General features: G+C 39.5%; 1 protein-coding gene across 1 annotated transcript in view; it reads left to right on the plus strand.

The window, feature by feature from the left end:
• Positions 1-2,330: 2,330 nt before the first annotated feature.
• Positions 2,331-18,893, plus strand: part of LOC102728737 (sodium channel protein type 1 subunit alpha) — a 126,035-nt gene continuing 109,472 nt past the window's right edge. The window contains exon 1 of the mRNA XM_081814262.1: positions 2,331-2,589. The gene's annotated coding sequence lies outside the window, so the exon portion shown is untranslated. The remainder of the gene's footprint in view (positions 2,590-18,893) is intronic.

Consider the following 18,893-nt stretch of genomic DNA (forward strand, 5'->3'; position numbering starts at 1 on the left):
ATCTAACTATCTATCTATCTATCTATCTATCTATCTATCTATCTATCTATCTATCTATCTATAGCAGGAGCTTGAAGAGGTGAATAAATGAAGTGTCAGAGGCCCAGAATCTGAGCAGTATTTGATAGCTTTCAAGGGCTAGGGCATTTGGATTCCTGCAATGAGTGAACTGGCTAGGGCTCCACAGAGTAACAGAAACTAAGTCCAACTAAGTGAAAATGGAGTTTGTTGTGTTCATCATGGAACCCCAAGTCAGGAAATATCTCGATCTTGTGAAGGACTGGAGCGGGAAACAGAAGTCATTGCAAGTTTTCTGGCTCTATCGTTTGTCACTGCGTCTTCTACCCCTGCGTGACTCCTTGCTCCCAGTGCCTTGGCCCACCTGGTTTGGGCTGTGCGTTTCCTGTGAAGCCTGTCCCCCACCACTGCGAGAGTCACACGGGGCGGCTCTGTTTGACTAGGTCAGATGGACAGACACCCTTCCCCTCTCAGGTCCACCGCTGTGGACCAGAGAGGGAGAGCTGTTGAGAGGATTGTTGTGAGCAGCCCCTCAAAAACTTGACCTTTATAATAAGCAATTAGAAGGCATGAAAGTACGTGGCCAATGGTGTTCTTATTTTTATGCCTATATGTTTAAGCTATAGGTACTGTTCCTATGAAATATGTTAGCCTAACATTAAAAAAAAAAAAAACACCGCCTATTAGTTCACATACTTCCCACTTCTTCTTCAGCTCCAACAGCTTAGTAATTACTTACTAAATATTGGTCACTGGTCCCTCCGGCTCCTTTCAACATTGCCCTGACTCTACCAGAGACTGAAAAACACCATTTCCCAGACACTGAATAACTTCCATTAATGTGTTCATGCTACCTGGATTGGCTTTGGTGGAAATACAGAATTGCTGAGATGAACAAGAAATGATTACTCAATTTCATTCTTTTATAGATGAGAAGATGTGCCCATGAGTAATTTATAAAAAAAAGGTTCAGTAAATGTTTTGTGAACAGAGAAATAATATATCCTTGTGATTCTAGAACAGGGAGGAAAGGTGGAATTTTGAGAATGTTGCAAAGATCAATAGATTTCAGAACCAACAGCCTTGGTTTTACTGCTTTGCAAGCTATGTGTGGCCTGGAGCCTTATTGATAAGGTTCGGAAAGCCTCAGAATTTTCAGCTGCGTAAGGAATAGTTATAATAATATTAATAGTAACATTGTACTGTTCTGTGGTAAGGAATTGATAGATAAAGTATTGAAGGTTATGTCATTTAATAAATGGTAAAGTCACACCCAATGACAGTTGTCAACAGTAACTGTGTTTGGTGGAAAGCAACCAGCATGAAATATTTACTGCAAATTACTAATCTACACATAGTTCATTGTGAGTTTACACATGACCGGATGTTAAAGACTGTTCAGTTTTAAAGTACAGTACACAACAGAGAAAGTTCTCTTCTCAGTTCCTAGAGTTACAAATAGTTTCACGTGGATACTTCATTGTCTTGGGAACACCTGATAGACATGCGTTTTATAATTCTGTCAATAGGTGTTACTTCATTTGATTCAAAAAATATCTATTTGCTTACCAAAACATGTTATTGTAGGTCAAATCCGCAAGATGAGGAAACATATTGTGGTAAAGTATAATAAAACTAGACATGTAGAGTGGAAGATAATCTTGTTTAACATCTAAATATAGATGAAGATGACAAAATGTAAGTTTTCATGGAAGAGCCCAGTGACTTGCTCAAAGGCACATGCTCACAGGTGTTGAAAATGAAGTAAAACTCGCATCTTCTCACACTGAGCTATTCACTATAATGCAGAACCTCCTACTGAACACAACCTTAAAAATGAGAAAAATTTCAAGTAGATCTTCAAAGGAAAGCCATAGACAAGCAAAAAAGGGCCACCCAATTCTCTCCTGGTGGAAGAAGAAGACAATGCTTTTTTCACGAATTACATAATTTGTAAAGATAACAAAGATTCATAGTGAGAATAAAGTGACACTTAAAGAAAAATGCAAAAGCAACACAAGATATTTGCTATGCTTGAAGATAGCTATATTTACTTTTAAACTTTCTCATCTTTGAGTCTTTAGGGGTTTGATATGATAGAGCAGTTGGGAATGAAGGAGAAACAAGAGGAAGCAAGAGTGAGAGAGCCATAGGGAAAAGGGGAAAGAAGGACAGAGAAAAGAGGTTGAGAAAGAACACATGAATCAGGCTGGTGAGAAAATATTCAGTGTTTGGCCACTAGATGGCGATGTAATGTAAGGTGCTACCTCCACTTTTTTTTTTTTTTTTTTTTAAACAAAGCTATTTGCTGATTTGTATTAGGTACCATAGAGTGAGGCGAGGATGAAGCCGAGAGGATACTGCAGAGGTCTGTGGTGCATGTGTGTGTGTGTGTCTGCGTGTGTGTTCGTGTATGTGTGTGCTGCCTCGGTGAGACTGCAGCCCTTGTAAATACTTGGTCACCTTTTGCAAAAGGAATCTGAACAATTGCAACTGAAGGCACGTTGTTATCATCTTGTCTTTGGGAGATGCTGTTCCTCGTTGCAGATGGGTAATTTTCCTTTTTATCAGGTAAGCCATCTGGTTGTTTCGTTGTGATCGTAGTCATATTCATTCCAGTTATTCCTGCGGAAAAAGAGCCCGTGGATATACAGTTGGAGCTGAGCAGGAAGTCCATTTTTGTATGTGAATTCGGACCCACGGTCCCCCTCCTCCCTCTCTTCTCCTCCCCTTCTCCTCCCCTTCCCCTCCCCCTCCTCTCTCCACCTTCCACGAACTGAAATCAGGTTTGTTTTGCAGTCAGCATCTTGATACAAGATGGGATTCTTTGGTCTGAAATAGCTTGGAACCTGGCCAGTTCTTCTTGCCTTTGCTTGCCTTCATCCTATTCAAGGTCTCCTTTTGAAGCCCCCTCCTTCACCCGTGCTTTAGAGCTGGACTAGCTAGCTGTGAATAGAGGTCATATTGTTCCTAAGGATGGAGCAAAAATTAGATCTCAGTGTTAACCCCACACGGAAGGAAGGAGGTAGCAGGGCTATGCTGGAGCTCAGCACTGCAGGGGTGTTCAACCTCCTCGGGCAGAAGCTGGGCTTTGGAGGAGAAATACCTCCTGTCTTGGACAAGAAGGGAACAATGATGCATTCCCCCTAACTCCGATCGAACCACGCCACAAAAGGAGCTTGAGGGAAGTGGGAGAGAGTCCCTTCTTCCGTGGAATGCCAAGCAGGAAACACCGAGTTACTTTTAATTAGACAGAGGTCATGATCAGCAGTGATACTGCAGATGCTGTTCGGTTCCCAGGGTGAACCGGCTGGCTTTTCCAAAGTGCACAAGAAAGGTTTCCGGGTGGACGGGAGGCTTTTCAAACATCTTTGTTATCATGGATTCCCGCTCTCCTACCTGTTTGAGGTATGTGTTTCAAGACCACCCCCCACGTTTACTTCTCATATTTCTTTTTGTTCTCTTCAGTTACTCGCTGAGAAGCGTCACTCCTCTTTAACAAATTGGTCCAAATAGAGTGGTGGTAGGTGCTTTTGCACGTGTCTTGAGAACCGAGTCAAGCCAAAGCAGGGGAATGCTCTGTCTGTCTGTGCATGTGACTAAATATTTTCTGAGATGCGATAGCAAACTTGCGAACTACTGACACTGTTGCTCTCACACCTATAAAATGTGTGTGCTTTCTTTTCCTGTGGATTTACAGGTTCACGTGGTGTTTCTGATGCGCTAGTGTAGTAACAGGACAGATGTCTCCATAAAGCCCTTTAAAGCATCCCAAGAGGATGATGCTGAACAGAAATAGGAAAATTCCATGCTGAGGTCGGTGATTCCGGCTTGAGTTTCTCCTGTCCGGAGCAGTGGGTAGCTTACCTTTCCTATTTGCTGCGAGACCCGGCACTCCAGGGTGATGCAACTCGGGGCTTATGCACGTTCGCTGGACGCCTGACACTTCTCTTTCCCCTCGGCTGGGCATTTTGGGAGAAGAGTAACTATGGTGAAAAACTCCTTTAAACCTCTCCTTTGTGGCTGTTGCCCTTGTAATTGCTAGGAAACCACTGCACCCCTCTTCTAGGAGCAGTGTTGCCATTTAGGCCTTCCTCCACAAAGCTCCTTGAAGAGATTTTTAGATGGTGTCTATTTTAGGAACATAATGTGTAGACAGGAATGGATGGCCACAGAGATTTACGGGAAAACAATTTCGTGGAGAGGGTGAGGTAACATTATAAACCACCAGGACAGAGCACAGTGGCTGGTTATATCACACGAACCAAGCAATGCAATTAGTTTTCATTAAACTCACTGCAACTCCTTTGTATGGCTTTTTTTTTTTTCTTCCCTCTTCACGTTGTTAGTCTGTTTTTTCAAATTTTTTTTTTTTTTTTTTTAGGTAGCCAACATATCCGGAATGCTCCTACTAGTAAAAGTAATTAATACGTTGGATTTGCCACCAGTACTAATAGTCTCTGTTTACATGGCCCCTTCTTGCTGGGAAATTTGGTACCTGGAGACTCATTTATTAGAGCAATCTTCCTTTAAGGCATGGTGGGAAGGGTTTCTCCATCCATGGGAGGGAAAGGGAAGGCACAGCTGGAGGCCTAATTAATTATACAGTATCCGAGAAGGCACTGGGGATCTCAGCCAGGATTCTCCATTAGCAACTAGAAATACCAGGGACAAAGGGACAGACCAGAGACCCATAAGTAAACTTTATTGCCACCAGCATAGGGAATGAAAACTCCAGAATCTCCTAGAGGAGTCCAGTAAGAAATATTCTAATTCCTTGTATAGAGAGCACTGTCAGGGAGCCCAGAGACTCAGAGAGAAAACACAAGAGCACCTTCTCTGGGTATTGCAGAAAAGGAAGGGGGAAATCTGGGGCTTGTTTGGAGTTACCCCTAGGACTTCACAGACCTGGCAGTCCTCCTGGGTTTATACTGGTATGAGTCTGACATTTGAAAGCACCCCTCCAAAATTAGCCTGGGGGCCTGCCGGTACAGGGTATTATAGGCCAAACCCATCACTTCCTGCCAGGTAAACAGCTACCTTGGAAGGGGGAGGGGAGGAGAAAGAGATTACAGGGGAGGGTGAAGAGGGACTGAGAATGAGCTATCGATGCTTTTGCAGTCTTCATCTTTGGGTCAATGGGGCTGTGATTTGTGAAGTAATCACTACCCTTTGAAATTCTGATTAGTCAATTAAGCATGTTTCACATCTCTGTTTAGATTATACCGGTGAAGGGTAGGTGTGGGGAAGGGATTTATTCTCCAAGCAACTGTGGTCAGAAAAAAAAAAAAAAAATCGAACCAAATTTCCCCAAACTTGCTTTTCCAACTTTTTCTCTTGTCCCTGTTCCTAGAATCCCATTTATTAACTATTTTATTTAGCAAAGATGCGTAGCATTTACTCCATCCCAGCCACTATTCTGAGCAGACCTTTACAGATATTTTGCCACTTAACCTATGAGGTAGGTACTATTATTAATCAACAATTTATGGATAAGGAAACCAAAGCCTAATGAGGTTAACTTTCCCTTGGTAAGACAGTAAGTGCAGAGCCCAAACAGACCCAGACAGGCTGGCTGCAGAATCTGTGCTTTCAACCATCCCTGATCACTCCTGTGATGGTAGAGCTAGGATCTAGCCCAGATAACCAGGACTCAGGTAGTGCAGCCTATATATGGCGGCTGTGATTCTGATGTGGAAACGCTGGGGTTCAGAGCCAACGGGCAAGAAAGAATTCTTGAGGTGACTTTGGTGCAAAAAGGTGGTTTTATTAAAGCACAGGGACAGGACCCATGGGCAGAAAGAGCTGTACTGGGGTCGTGAGGAGTGGCTGATTATATACTTTCAAGTTGGGAGGGGGTTAGGGATAGCGTAAGTCTCTAAGGAATTTGGAAGCAAGGTTTCCAGGACCGTGAGGTGCTAGCTGTTGTTGGGAAAAGGTCATTTACTGCTGTCTAGTAAAACCTCAGTCATGAGACCCTTCAGATGTGTATCAGTGATCCATATGCTTGGAGGATGATTGCTAACATATATCTTGGGAGGTAGAGATAAAGTTTCCAAAGGAATTCTTATATGTTAAAGGAGACACCGAGGATCCTGGAGGTGGCTTAATGTTAAACTAAGATTGCCTTTTGCCCTTAGAGAAGACTTGACATAGGCAGTTGAGTTCCTAGAGGAAGATCACTCTGCCTGTCCCAAGGACCTGTCAATGGGCTGTAAATTGTAAAGATTCTTTTGCTTTTGTTTCCCATGTCAATTCATCTGAAATTTCATATACTTTAATTTAGAATGATTTCCTAAATATACTATACTCATTCATTGGGAAAAAAAAAATGTGTCCTCCTATAGTATAGGACAGTTCCTATACTAGGTACAGGAATATGGTGAATTAGACAAAATCCCTGCCCACATGGTGCTTTCAGTCTAGTGATGGAGTTGGTAGATTTATCAGTGTGTAAGGAAAAAGCAGAGAATATATGTTCTTTGAGGAAAAATAAAGTAGGGTAAGGCAATGCTGAGGATGAGGGGGCATGCAGAGAGATAGCAAAAGAGGTGCAGAAAGTGATTTTTACCTGAATGAGGCGAGAGAAGAGCATTCAGGGCAGAGGGAAGAGAGAGAACACCAAGGTCCCCAAGGGCACAGTGTCTCACAGGTATAAGGGGTGGTACCCGCCTTGTTAGCAATCCTGAGAGAAGAAATGGAAGGACTTGGAGCCACACAGGTGACCAGCCAGATCTGGGGGGCCCTGGCAGTGTGCTTAGGGCTGTCATTGTCCCTGGCATTTATAAAAACAAACCAAGGAACAATGTCAAGTAAATTTAAGTCGCATATTTAGTGGTGACAAATTACTGGTAAAAAACAAAAAACAAAAACCCAACAAAATAAACCTAAACCACTCATTTTTACACACCAAAAAGTTTTAACAATTTGTAAAGTTCTGTGAAAAATTCTGTTTCCTAGAATGCAGTGAAATTGGCTCAAAAAATGTTTAAACGGCGCTATTTGATGAAAAAAATCTGATTGAGATTTTTGGCTAGATGTCTGCAAATAATCAGTTAAAATTAAAAAGCAAAAACCCAAAAAGCAACAACGCCCCAAGCAACCAGTCCATCTTGCTTACACTTCAGCACTTTCCCCTGAAATGGCTAAATTTGGGAGATGTGGGCTGATGGTAAGGATGGAAACCCGTCTGTCATCCCCCAGGTTCCTTAGGACACAGTAGACGCTCAGAAGTGTTTGAACAAATCTTTTTTTGCAAATGAGTTAACAGGATCTCAAAATAATATGGAAAAATATAAACAGCTTTCATATTTATCTATATTAAATGTTTCATTATGTTTTTATTCCTTCAGAATTCACATTCTAATGGTTTATCTTTTTATATCTCCTAGCTGTTTGCTCCCACTCCCTCTCAGTTACCTACAAACATTGTAATTTCTCTCTAGCAAGTGTGAAATTCTCTTCTTAGAATGAACCTTGCTTTTAACCCTGTAAGTGGCAAAAATCCTCTCCTTCTCTTAGGGCCTCTTCCTCCTTTGGTGTTCTGCCCACAACCTTAACTTGAACTGTGATGAAAGCATCTATAGTTTTTGGCTTTAATTTTTTCTTTTGTCATTTGTGCTTTTGATGTCATATATATGAAACTATCACCTAAGCCAAGGTCATGACAATTTATTCCTTTTTTTTTCTATTCTATTTATAGTTTTAGCTTTTACATTTATGTCTGTGATTCATTCTGAGTCAGTCTTTGTAAATAGTGTGAGGCAGGGATCCAACTTCATTCTTCTGTATGTTGATATCCCGTTGTCCCAGCACGAGTTCCTTACCAAACTTAAACTTGTCCGTGCACCTGATACACAGTAGGCCAATGTCTAAGACATGGGTTTTGAAGCAAGGAAAGCTTTATTATCAGAAGGGCAAATCAATGAGAAGGCAGATCATTCCCAAAATTGCCTTGCCCTGTTGAGCCTAGGGAGAGCTTCTCTATGTTTGGGGAAGAAGAGGAATACATGTGAGGGAGGTGAGGCATCTCTTGAAACCTTGAGGCAGGGGAGGGCTTGAAACAATCTGGAGGTAAGCATTCCAGACAATAAGGTGCCATTTGGGACCTGGTCTGATCGGGTACATCAGATAATTTCAAGACAAATACTACCCTCCGGTACCCGTTAGGTTTCCACAACCAATGGGTACACAGGGAATAGGGGTAAAAAGGCAAAGTTAATGAGTGATCATACATGAGGTTACGAGGTGCACAAAACATAATTAAGTAGGGAACAAAACAGAACGCGGAGCTAAGTTAATAATGCAACTAATACAACTGTAGTTCGGTTTATGCTTTCAAAACAGGTCCGGGACCCAAGGGTTTGGCCTCAGATTGTTGGAAAGACTATTGTCTCCCCACTGAATCATCACGTTACTCTTGTTGGCCATGCTGTGTGTTGCAGGCATCTGTGTTCTTAGCACCAATTATTATACATAGTGGTGCTATGGTTGTCTTTTTTCTTTAAGAAAAGAGCAGTGAGAGGTTGCCTGGGTGGCTCAGTTGGTTGGGCGACTGCCTTCGGCTCAGGTCATGATCCTGGAGTCCCGGGATCGAGTCCTGCAATCGGGCTCCCTGCTCAGCAGGGAGTCTGCTTCTCCCTCTGACCCTCCTCCCTCTCATGCTCTCTGTCTCTCATTCTCTCTCTCTCAAATAAAAAAAAAAAAAGAGCAGTGAGATTCTCCTTTTTTGAGAATCCGTAGAACTTTAAGTATAAGAAAATTGGCCCACATACCTGTAATGGTTAAACACTTTTTTAACCTAACTTCATGTCAAAATTTTTCTCATAACTGAAAGCATATTCATTTGTGACTCTACTGGAAATTTAACAAGATAATGAGTAACGAGCTAATGTTTTTGCAGAAAGATTACTAGTAGTTCCTAAGAAATATCCCTACTGTACTGTATATTCCCTCCCCAACTTATGCAAACATTATCCATGTTCTTTATATGTTTCTAGTCTGTTTTTGTTTCATATTTATGAAACATATCCCCCCCATATTTGGGGGGAACCGTTGAACTTGAAATAGAGGAGTACCACTCAAGGAGGGTTGCTTGTTGTTTGCTAGGGCTGCCATAACAAAATACCACAGACTGAACAACAGAAATTTGTTTATTATAGTTTTGGAGGCTGAGATGCAAGATCAAGCTGCTTCTCAGGTTTGGTTTTTTTCTGAGTCCTCTCTTACTGACTTGCCAATGGCAGCCTTCTCCGTGTCTTCACATGGTTTTTTCTTTGTGTGTAGGCTTTCCTAGCATCTCTTTTTGTGTCCAAATTTCCTCTTCTTATAAGGACACCAGTCAAATTGTAATAGAGACCACCCTCACAACCTCATCTTAACTTAATCACCTCTTTAAAGGCCCTGTCTCCAAATACAGTCACATTCTGAGGTTCTAGGGGTTAGGGCTTTGACATATGAATTTTGAGGGGAACACAATTCAGCCCATAGCAGTTGTCTTAGGTACACTCATGACTGCTAAAATAATGAGCAAAGAAGATAGAAACTGATCAGTCATTTTTTGTCGTTGATAAAATTATTGTTGTTATACTAATGGTGAGTTTTCATTATTCGTAAGTTTCTCCCACTGGATAATGAGGGCTTGTCTGTATATGTGTTAATAGTCCAATAAAGGCAATTAAGTAGGTTTCTGTTTAAAGGGGGGTGATGAATAGCAAAGTGGGCAGAAGCAAAAGAGTGGTGACATTGATCACACTTGTGTGCCTGTAAATGTCATGTTTGTACTCATACTCTATGAGAAGTTTACTTAGCTCAGGCTCTTACTTGTTTCAGTGAGAAAAGTGACATAAAAGGATATAAAAATTAGGAATCCATGAAGAATTTATAAATAATTAATTTCAAAGTGCTTCAAATAAGCAACTGAGACTGAGATTAATTTAAATATAAAAGTAATACCTTAGAAAGTTAGTACAGCTCATGGAGTTGAGGAGTAGTTGAAATCTAGACAGGAAATGACAAGAGTAAGGAAGGCCATGATGGTCGGTTAGCCCTTACTTGGGACTTTCTGGTGGTTTCTGGTGGACTTTTCTGGTGGTTTCTGCAAGGTGCCGTTGACTCCTAGGATGAATTCATTCGACTACCTTAGGCTTTTTTTTTTCTTTTCTCTCTTCCTTCCTCCCTTTCTTCCTTCCTTCCTCCCTTTCTTCCTTCCTTCCTCCCTTTCTTCCTTCCTTCCTCCCTTTCTTTCTTTCTTTCCTTTCTTTTTCTTTTTCTTTCTTTCTTTCTTTCTTTCTTTCTTTCTTTCTTTCTTTCTTTCTTTCTTTTTCTTTCTTTCTTTCTTTCTTCTTTCTTGTCACTTGGATTAGAAATTAAAATTCCAGGAAGTGAGCCTCTGGTTGGTCAAGTTTGGGTTATAAATCTGATCCTCTTAGTTAAGGGTGAACTGCGCCCTTCCACTGACAGCCCTACCAAACTATTCCCTGTTTAGGAAGAGTAATTCCACCCAAACAAAATTGAAAACAGTCTACATACACAATGTTAGAAAAATGGTTAAATTAACCACGGTCCTTACAAATACTGAGATTTTTTATAGAGCCGTTAAACACAGTGTTTCAGGAATGTTTACTTCTCTGCGCCCAAGGTATAATGGGTACATAAAAAATACCATACATGTATCTAGTATGATCTCAGTAATGAAAAACAAGAAGCAACAGTGTTTTTACTGAGGAAAAGAAAAACCGGGGGACACCTGGGTGGCTCAGTCTTTAAGCGTCTGCCTTCGGCTCAGGTCATGATCCCAGGGTCCTGAGATCAAGCCCCACATCGGGCTCCCTGCTCCGCGGGAAGCCTGCTTCTCCCTCTCCCACTCCCCCTGCTTGTGTTCCTTCTCTCGCTGTGTCTCTCTCTGTCAAATAAATAAAATCTTAAAAAAAAAAAAAAAACCGGAAAGAATGTAATAGTTATTTCCAGTTTATGAGATTATGATTTTTATTTTCTTCTTTACAAATTTTCTTTTTAAAAAAATAGAATATTACATCTTATTTTTCTTACAACAAAAGTAATACATGCTCGGGACGCCTGGGTGACTCAGTTGCTAAGCGTCTGCCTTCGGCTCCGGTCATGATCCCAGGGTCCTGGGATCGAGCCCCGCATCGGGCTCCCTGCTCAGCAGGAAGCCTGCTTCTCCCTCTCCCACTCCCCCTGCTTGTGTTCCCTCTCTCGTTGTCTCTCTGTCAATTAAATAAATAAATAAAATCTTAAAAAAAAAAAAGTAATACATGCTCATTACATAGAGTAAGAAGGAAAAGTATAGAAGAATAAAGATGATAAAATGACCCCTACTCTATACAAGCAAAATTATAATTTATTTTATATGCCAAAGTATTTTTTGTACAAGTTCTCCAAAATAAGCATGTGTTGCTTTAAAACCCAGAATGAAAGTTACCATACAGGGGATCCTGGCTGGCTCAGTCGGTGGAGCATGAGACTCTTGATCTTGGAATTGTGAGTTTGAGCCCCAGATTGGGTATAGAGATTACTTAAATATGATAAAATTTTTAAAAATGTTAGCATACAGGGGCGCCTGGGTGGCTCAGTTGGTTAAGCGACTGCCTTCGGCTCAGGTCATGATCCTGGAGTCCCGGGATCGAGTCTCGCATCGGGCTCCCTACTCGGCAGGGAGTCTGCTTCTCCCTCTGACCCTCCCCCTCTCATACTCTCTCTCTCTGTGTCATTCTCGCTCTCAAATAAATAAATAAAATCTTTAAAAAAAAAATGTTAGCATACATTATTTTTCAAATGTACTTGGGTAAATCTATTTTGTATAAAGATCCTTATTGGATCTGTATCAAAATAGTAAACTCAATATAAAGTTATTAAATAAACAGTTGAATGTTTGAATATTTTATCAGCCCACAAACTCTCTATGATAAAATTAGTATTCTGCAAATTTCGTAACAATAGATGAGCTTTGGGAAGGGGTCTAATATAAAGTTAGCCTTAAATGTCAAAGGATTGTTGTTCTAAAAATTGTGTAATTTGGTAATCTAACTTCTCCCTTTAGAATTCAGCAACATTTTAGGGAAGTCATCTTATATTTGTGACACACCTGTTATGTGCAATGGATTGTTTTAGTAAAAACTGACTTCAGACTGAGAACATCAAAAACAGACAAAAAAAACCCTATAAATATTTTTGCAGTTTGTACATAAATTTTTTTAAAGATTGTATTGATTTATTTGAGAGAGAGAGAGAGAGAGAGTATGAATGAATGGGTAGGAGGGGCAGAGGGAAAGGGAGAAGCAGACTCCCCACTGAGCAGGGGGCCTGATGTGGGGCTCCATCCCAGGTCCCTGGGATCATGACCTGAGCAGAAGGCAGACGCTTAACCGACTGAGTCACCCAGGCGTCCTGTACATAAATTTTTAAACTACTTCCAATAAAACTCATCAAATTGGCAAAATCAGTTTATAAGATTATCAAATAGAATAATAAGAATACACTAACAATGTGTACTATTGAGCCAGAGGACAGGGTGGAAGCCATGAGGGTCATCATTAGTATACGCTGCATTTGGAGATGTGGAATTATTCGTGTGGAGAGTATAGTGAGACGAATCTGTGTGACGAGGAATAGATGGTTAATGGCAAGTCTTAGATGACAATATCTAGATTATTTCTAAGCAAATACTAATAATTTTAAAATCAAAGAGAAGGGCGCCTGGGTGGCTCAGTTGGTTAAGCAACTGCCTTCGGCTCAGGTCATGATCCTGGAGTCCCGGGATCGAGTCCCGCGTCGGGCTCCCTGCTCAGCGAAGAGCCTGCTTCTCCCTCTGACCCTCCCCCCTCTCATGTACTCTCTCTCATTCTCGCTCTCTCAAATAAATAAATAAATCTTTAAAATAAAATAAAATAAAATAAAAGAGAAATATTGAATACAGAAAAGAAACCAGCGTTCAGGATTTCTGATCATATATTCATAGAGGAGAAAAAGCTAAGAGAATTCTGTCACATGAAATATTTCAGTCTAAGAAATTCAGTGGATTTGAAAATCCTGGAAAGAGTTACTTTGAGACTTGACAAATGCTACCAGGCAGCAGTTTTCCTATTACCCTGGAATGTGATACGTCATTTAAAAAGGCCAGTGATATTTTGGGCTGTGCATGTCAGTGTGTTGGTTCAAAACCAAAGAGGCAACAGACTGGTTTCAGGTCTAGAATGCCATCATTTCAGTAGGCCTTGGCATTTCAGGTTTCCAGCGATTTGAGGAGTCTGGAAGATTGTGCACCAATATTTAAGGCATTTAGAGGTTTATAGGTCAACCTGTATGAATGAAGACAAGACTGACTTTTGAAGACATTCCAAAAAAGGAAGTTAGGACATAATTAAGAATTTAAATAGACATCAGTAAGCAAAGAAAAAAGAAAACACAAGGGTGGTCTCCATAAACCTCCCTGTGGAATCAGAAAGAATGGAATCCCAGCTCAATCACAAAGAATGGAATCCCAGCTCGCTCTCCTCTGGGGCCAAACCTTATCTTATTCTCCTTTACTCTCCTTCTCTTTTTTTTTCTTGTCATTTTTAGGCATTTTGCTGAGATCAAGAGTCAGACGCTTAACCGACTAGGCTACCCAGGGACCCGTTTTTGCATTTCATTTCTAACACTCCCTATATTCTGTGGTTATCTAAAAATATTCCCACAATCATATTCTCAATATGTTCATAGTCTTTTGATGCATACAGAATGTAATACAAAAAAATGGAAAAATTATTAACATGATTTCAGCAGTTATTTTCAAAATGTGGTCCACAGACCCGTCTGAGTTCCCTTGAAAGCTTTTAGGGAATCGATCAGGTCGAAACTACTTTCATGATCACACAAAAGAATTTTTCTTTTGTTCACTATGTTGACATTTGCCCTTATGGTACAAGAACAATGAAAACTCCTGGCCTTAAACTTACCAAGACAGCGGCACCAAACTGTGCTAGTGGTCATTGTATTCTTCACTGCCATTCGCTCACTGTAAAAACAGGTAAATAAATAAATTCAGTAAATTAAAAGCCAGTTATAATATTCTGTGTGCTGAAAGGGGAAATACGCATAAAGAGTATGTGCCACATTCCAAAGCCTGAGGATGGTTGACTCCAAAGAACGCACTGTGCTGTTGTTAGAGTTACAAACAGAACTGGCTGCTTTTCCATGAAATATGGTTTTTGCTTGAACGAATGACAGACAAATTGTGGTCATTCAGACTTGGCTATTTGGCAGATAATTTTTTGAAAATGAAGTGAGCCTGTCATTTCAGGAAAAACAACTGAGAATATTTGTTACCAATGGCAGCATTGGAGCTTTCAAGAGAAAATTAGAATTTTTGAAAACTTCTATCTGAACTCCAGCAGCTTCTCAAAACTTAAAGGATTTTCTGATGCGATTAGTAGTGATGTTAACAGATGGATAATGAAATGTTTCAACATTTCAAAGACCTGCATAAGTCAGTCAGTGGATACATTTACAAATGTACAATGGATACTGATACAAAATCATACATGGATAATGGATCTATTCAAAGTGTAAGACCAATAGATTTTAGTGTAGCAGAGTATAAGTTCATTGACAATGGTTTCAGATTCCTGTTGTCTAGTTTCTGTAGACTATCAAAGAAGACTGTTCACATTTAAGTGAAAAGGCTATTGGGGCATCTGGGTGGCTCAGTCATTAAGCGGCTGCCTTTGGCTCAGGTCATGATCCCAGGGTCCCGAGATCAAGCCCCGCATCGGGTTACCTGCTCCGCGGGGAGCCTGCTTCTCCCTCTCCCACTCCCCCTGCTTGTGTTCCTGCTCTCACTGTCTCTCTCTCTGTCAAATAAATAAAATCTTTAAAAAAAAAAGGCTATTAAAAATTTCAAACTACAAATCTATGTGAGGCCAGATATTCTTCATCCAAATGTAAATTATAATAGATTGAATGCAGAAGCTGATTTAAGAATCTGGACATTAAGCCAGACATTAAAGAAATTTACAAATTCATAAAATAACACCATTCAGATTTTTTTCTTTTAGAACTATGATTATTGTTCACTTAAAATATTATTTTTGAACATCCGATTGGTTTGTTATTGTTATTTGTAAATTAATATTTTCATGATTTCTCTATTGTAATTTCTATTATCATAAATATCAATAAATTTAACCCACATAAACAAAAGCTTTTTGGGGTCCTTGATAATATTAACAATATAAAGGGGTCCTGAGACCAAAACTTTATATGACAAGGATGAATTTGATAATTCATCAGATTCAATGGTACATTTATGTACATTTGTGTACATTATGTACATTTCAATGGTACATTTCAATTATAATAATCAATTATATTGAATCAATATAATTGATTATTATAACAATAATAAGATTATTATAATGCAGGTTAACTCAGTCCCTGGAAGTTATGCTGATAGAGAAAATATTTGTCACATTATACCAGTAAGTTTTCCATAACTGTAATGTGAGCTGTACACATCATCAGTTTAGTTCAGTAAGTTCTAGTAGAAGTGAACAAAAAGTTTTGCAAAGTAAATCAGGGATCATAAAAGATAAATGTTCTAACACTTTATTATTGTTATTGTTATTATTGTTATTGTTATTATTATTTTAGGGAGAGAGAGCATGAGCTAGTGAGGGGGAGAGGGAGAGAGACAATCTCAAGCAGACTTTCGCTGAGCGCGGAGCCTAACGTGGGACTGGATCTCAGGAGGCTAAGATCATGATCTGAGCCAAAATCAGGAGTCGGTCCCTTACTCGACTGAGCCACCCAGGCGCCCCAATGTTCTAACACTTTTGTTTGGCCTTTCATCATCCTTCAACTAAACCAACGTAAGAATGTTCTGTTGGTCTTCATCTTCCCTACTTGGAGTCAGCCCTCCACACAGTCAGCAGTGACCTTTCTAACAAGCACATCAAATCACCACTTTTTTGAAACTCTAAGTGATATCCTCAGGTAAAAACCAAATTTCTTTAGGATGGCTGGCTTCTGTGTGCCGTCTAGGTTTCTCTCTTCCCCATGGCCCATCCACCCTACCATTAGTCTTGCCGAGCTAATTGCATTTCTGTGAATATCGGAAGCTGTTTCTGTCTCCAAGTCTTTGCCGCTGCTTCCTTCTCTGCCTGAAAAGCCACCACCGCTTCTCGCTTCCCGTGAGAAGGACTCCCTTCCCCGCTGGGCGGTGGCTGAGTTGCTGGTGTCGGCTTCTGTCGCAGCACCAGAGGTACTTGAGTGTGCTTGTTGCTCAGCCTCCTTCTGCGGTCCTGTACATTCTTTGCGACACAGGTCCATCTAGTGTCAGCTGTGACCAAATATTATCAGCACTGCTACTTCTCAACAGGTGTTTGCTCAATGAAATGAAACAAAACCCAAAACAATTTTTAGGTAATGTCTACACCTGACAGTTCCATACTTTAATACCACTTCTATAAGAATACCACTTCTATAAAACTATATATAAGAATTATATAGTAATTTTAATAATTCTTTTATTTCTTATGCAAATTCTGAACTCCTATTATAGAGCCCATATATATTACGATTAACACTGCTTTTCAAAGTCATTCTTAATTTTTTTTCTTACTATCTTTAGCATTATGAGTTGATTCAATATTTCATTACTTTCTTTTTTCTCATTTTGAGGCATATGTTGTTTTCTTACTTGAGTCTAACTTTTAAAAAATTATCCAAGTATTATCTTTTATAGTTGTAAAATTTATAGTCATTATAGAAAACTTAGAATATTTAGAAAAATATAATGAAGAAAATAATATTCACAATCTTAATATCTTTTACATGATTTTTTCTCACAATAACAATAGGGTATTGTCTTTGATATTTTAATATTTTCCTCTAAATAATTTTTATTCTTCTTTGCATTATAAGATTCCTGTAGTGTTTTAATTTAGTATCAGATGTTATATCTTAAACATTTTTTTCATGCCATCAGAAATAATCCAAAAATATAATTTTAATGACTCCATATATTCCATCATTGAGCCTTACATTTATTTCATTATTCCTACAGTCTATTGTTCCATATTATATTTATGATTAGCATATATGCTGATTGTACAATCTGATGGACAAGTGAGAGGAAATATTGACCAATAACATTGATTTATTTTTTTTTAAAGATTTTATTTATTTATTTGAGAGAGAAAGAATGAGACAGAGAGAGAACATGAGAGGGGGGAGGGTCAGAAGGAGAAGCAGACTCCCTGCCGAGCAGGGAGCCTGATGTGGGACTCGATCCCGGGACTCCAGGATCATGACCTGAGCTGAAGGCAGTCGCTTAACCAACTGAGCCACCCAGGCATCCTGACCAATAACATTGATTTAGCATTATAATAATATTCATAGTTAATGGACCCTGGAGTAGAACGTTCAGGATGTTGGTCAGAGCAAGAAATAATTTTTCCATCACTCATTCTTTTCATTTACTATTCATTCACTTAACAAATACATATTGAGGACCTACTTTGTATAAGACTAGTGTTAAAGACTATGTGTAAGACTGCCAAGATACTTACTCTTAAGTATTTAGATTCTAAATAAAAAAATATAAGCTGGGTATATAAATATTGTCTTTAGAAAATGGAATTCATTACTTCTTTGAAACTCTGAACATATTTTACACCATCTTTAAGCTTCAATACTATAGATCTTAAGAAAATCAATGTTCGTATTTACATGTACTAGTCTCATATAAATTGAGTACTGTGCCTTGATGGGTCATAATAGGATTCAAAATTCCATATTAAATTTAGAACAAAGATTTTTCTTTGTCATAATGCCCAATGTAACACCAAAGATAATTAGTAGACATTCTGTGAGGAGTAATAATTCTTGACTTTAGGAAAGAAGAAAATCAGGTAAAGAAATATATTTATTTCCTTTACTCTAAAATGTTCTGTATTTTAGCCATTATTTGTTATTATAGCTGTTGAATTTTGAACTATTATGCCTTTGCCCCTCTCACTCTTGGGAGATGGCATTGTTATTCCAATTATTTTATTGACTAATTCAGCAGCTATTTATTGTGTGCCATTCAGGAGGAAAGAGCTTTATACTATGGTATAGTGATGAATGCAAAGATGGATGCTACTCTAAAACAGAAAAGGAGACATATTCACGAGTAGACATAAGGGGAGGTAGAATTCAGCAAGTAATGCAAGAGTTGCAGATAAATGCTTATGGGAATTCAAAGATGACTTGCTATTCGTTTTGGAGAACTGCCAGTGAATGAAGAAGTTAACAGTCTATATAACAGCAAAAATGCCTCCACATTGGCCTATAAAAGTAGTTAAGGGGATCAGCAAAGAGTAGGCAGTAAGTATCTGATTGGTAAAAATAAATGAAACGTAAGTAGCTAATAAGAAGTATAGCCTGTGACAAAAATAATTATGAATAATAATAATCATTGCACAAGACATGCAGTTACCAATTTATTGACCCTCAGCTTCAGGTTCATCCTTTGGTACCTAGCCAGCCGTAGTATGTTGGGCTCTTTAAGCATTTGTCCTTTACAGTAAGTTTTGTCACTGATGTTAAACTTTGTCAGTAGAGGACACTGAAGGGGCATTGCAAGAGGAGGGGCCATCTATTTCTGGTTCTAAATGTTACATCTTGATTTTACCTGCTTCTAGTGCCTGGTCCACTAGGGATGTGTTTGTGTGTGTGTGTCGACATCTGGAGATGTTCTTCCCAGCCACATACCCAGTTCGGGTAGCCCATTGGTGACTTCACAACCTTCCCAACACAGACACCACAGGCTCCTGGACTCAGGCCCACAGTGGTGCACCATTCCTCCTGAAGGCCCATTCACCAGCCCTGGA

This window comes from Leptonychotes weddellii, chromosome 3 (assembly GCF_054177405.1).
Source record: "Leptonychotes weddellii isolate Sample4059 chromosome 3, ASM5417740v2, whole genome shotgun sequence".
In the NCBI taxonomy this organism is placed as follows: domain Eukaryota; kingdom Metazoa; phylum Chordata; class Mammalia; order Carnivora; family Phocidae; genus Leptonychotes; species Leptonychotes weddellii.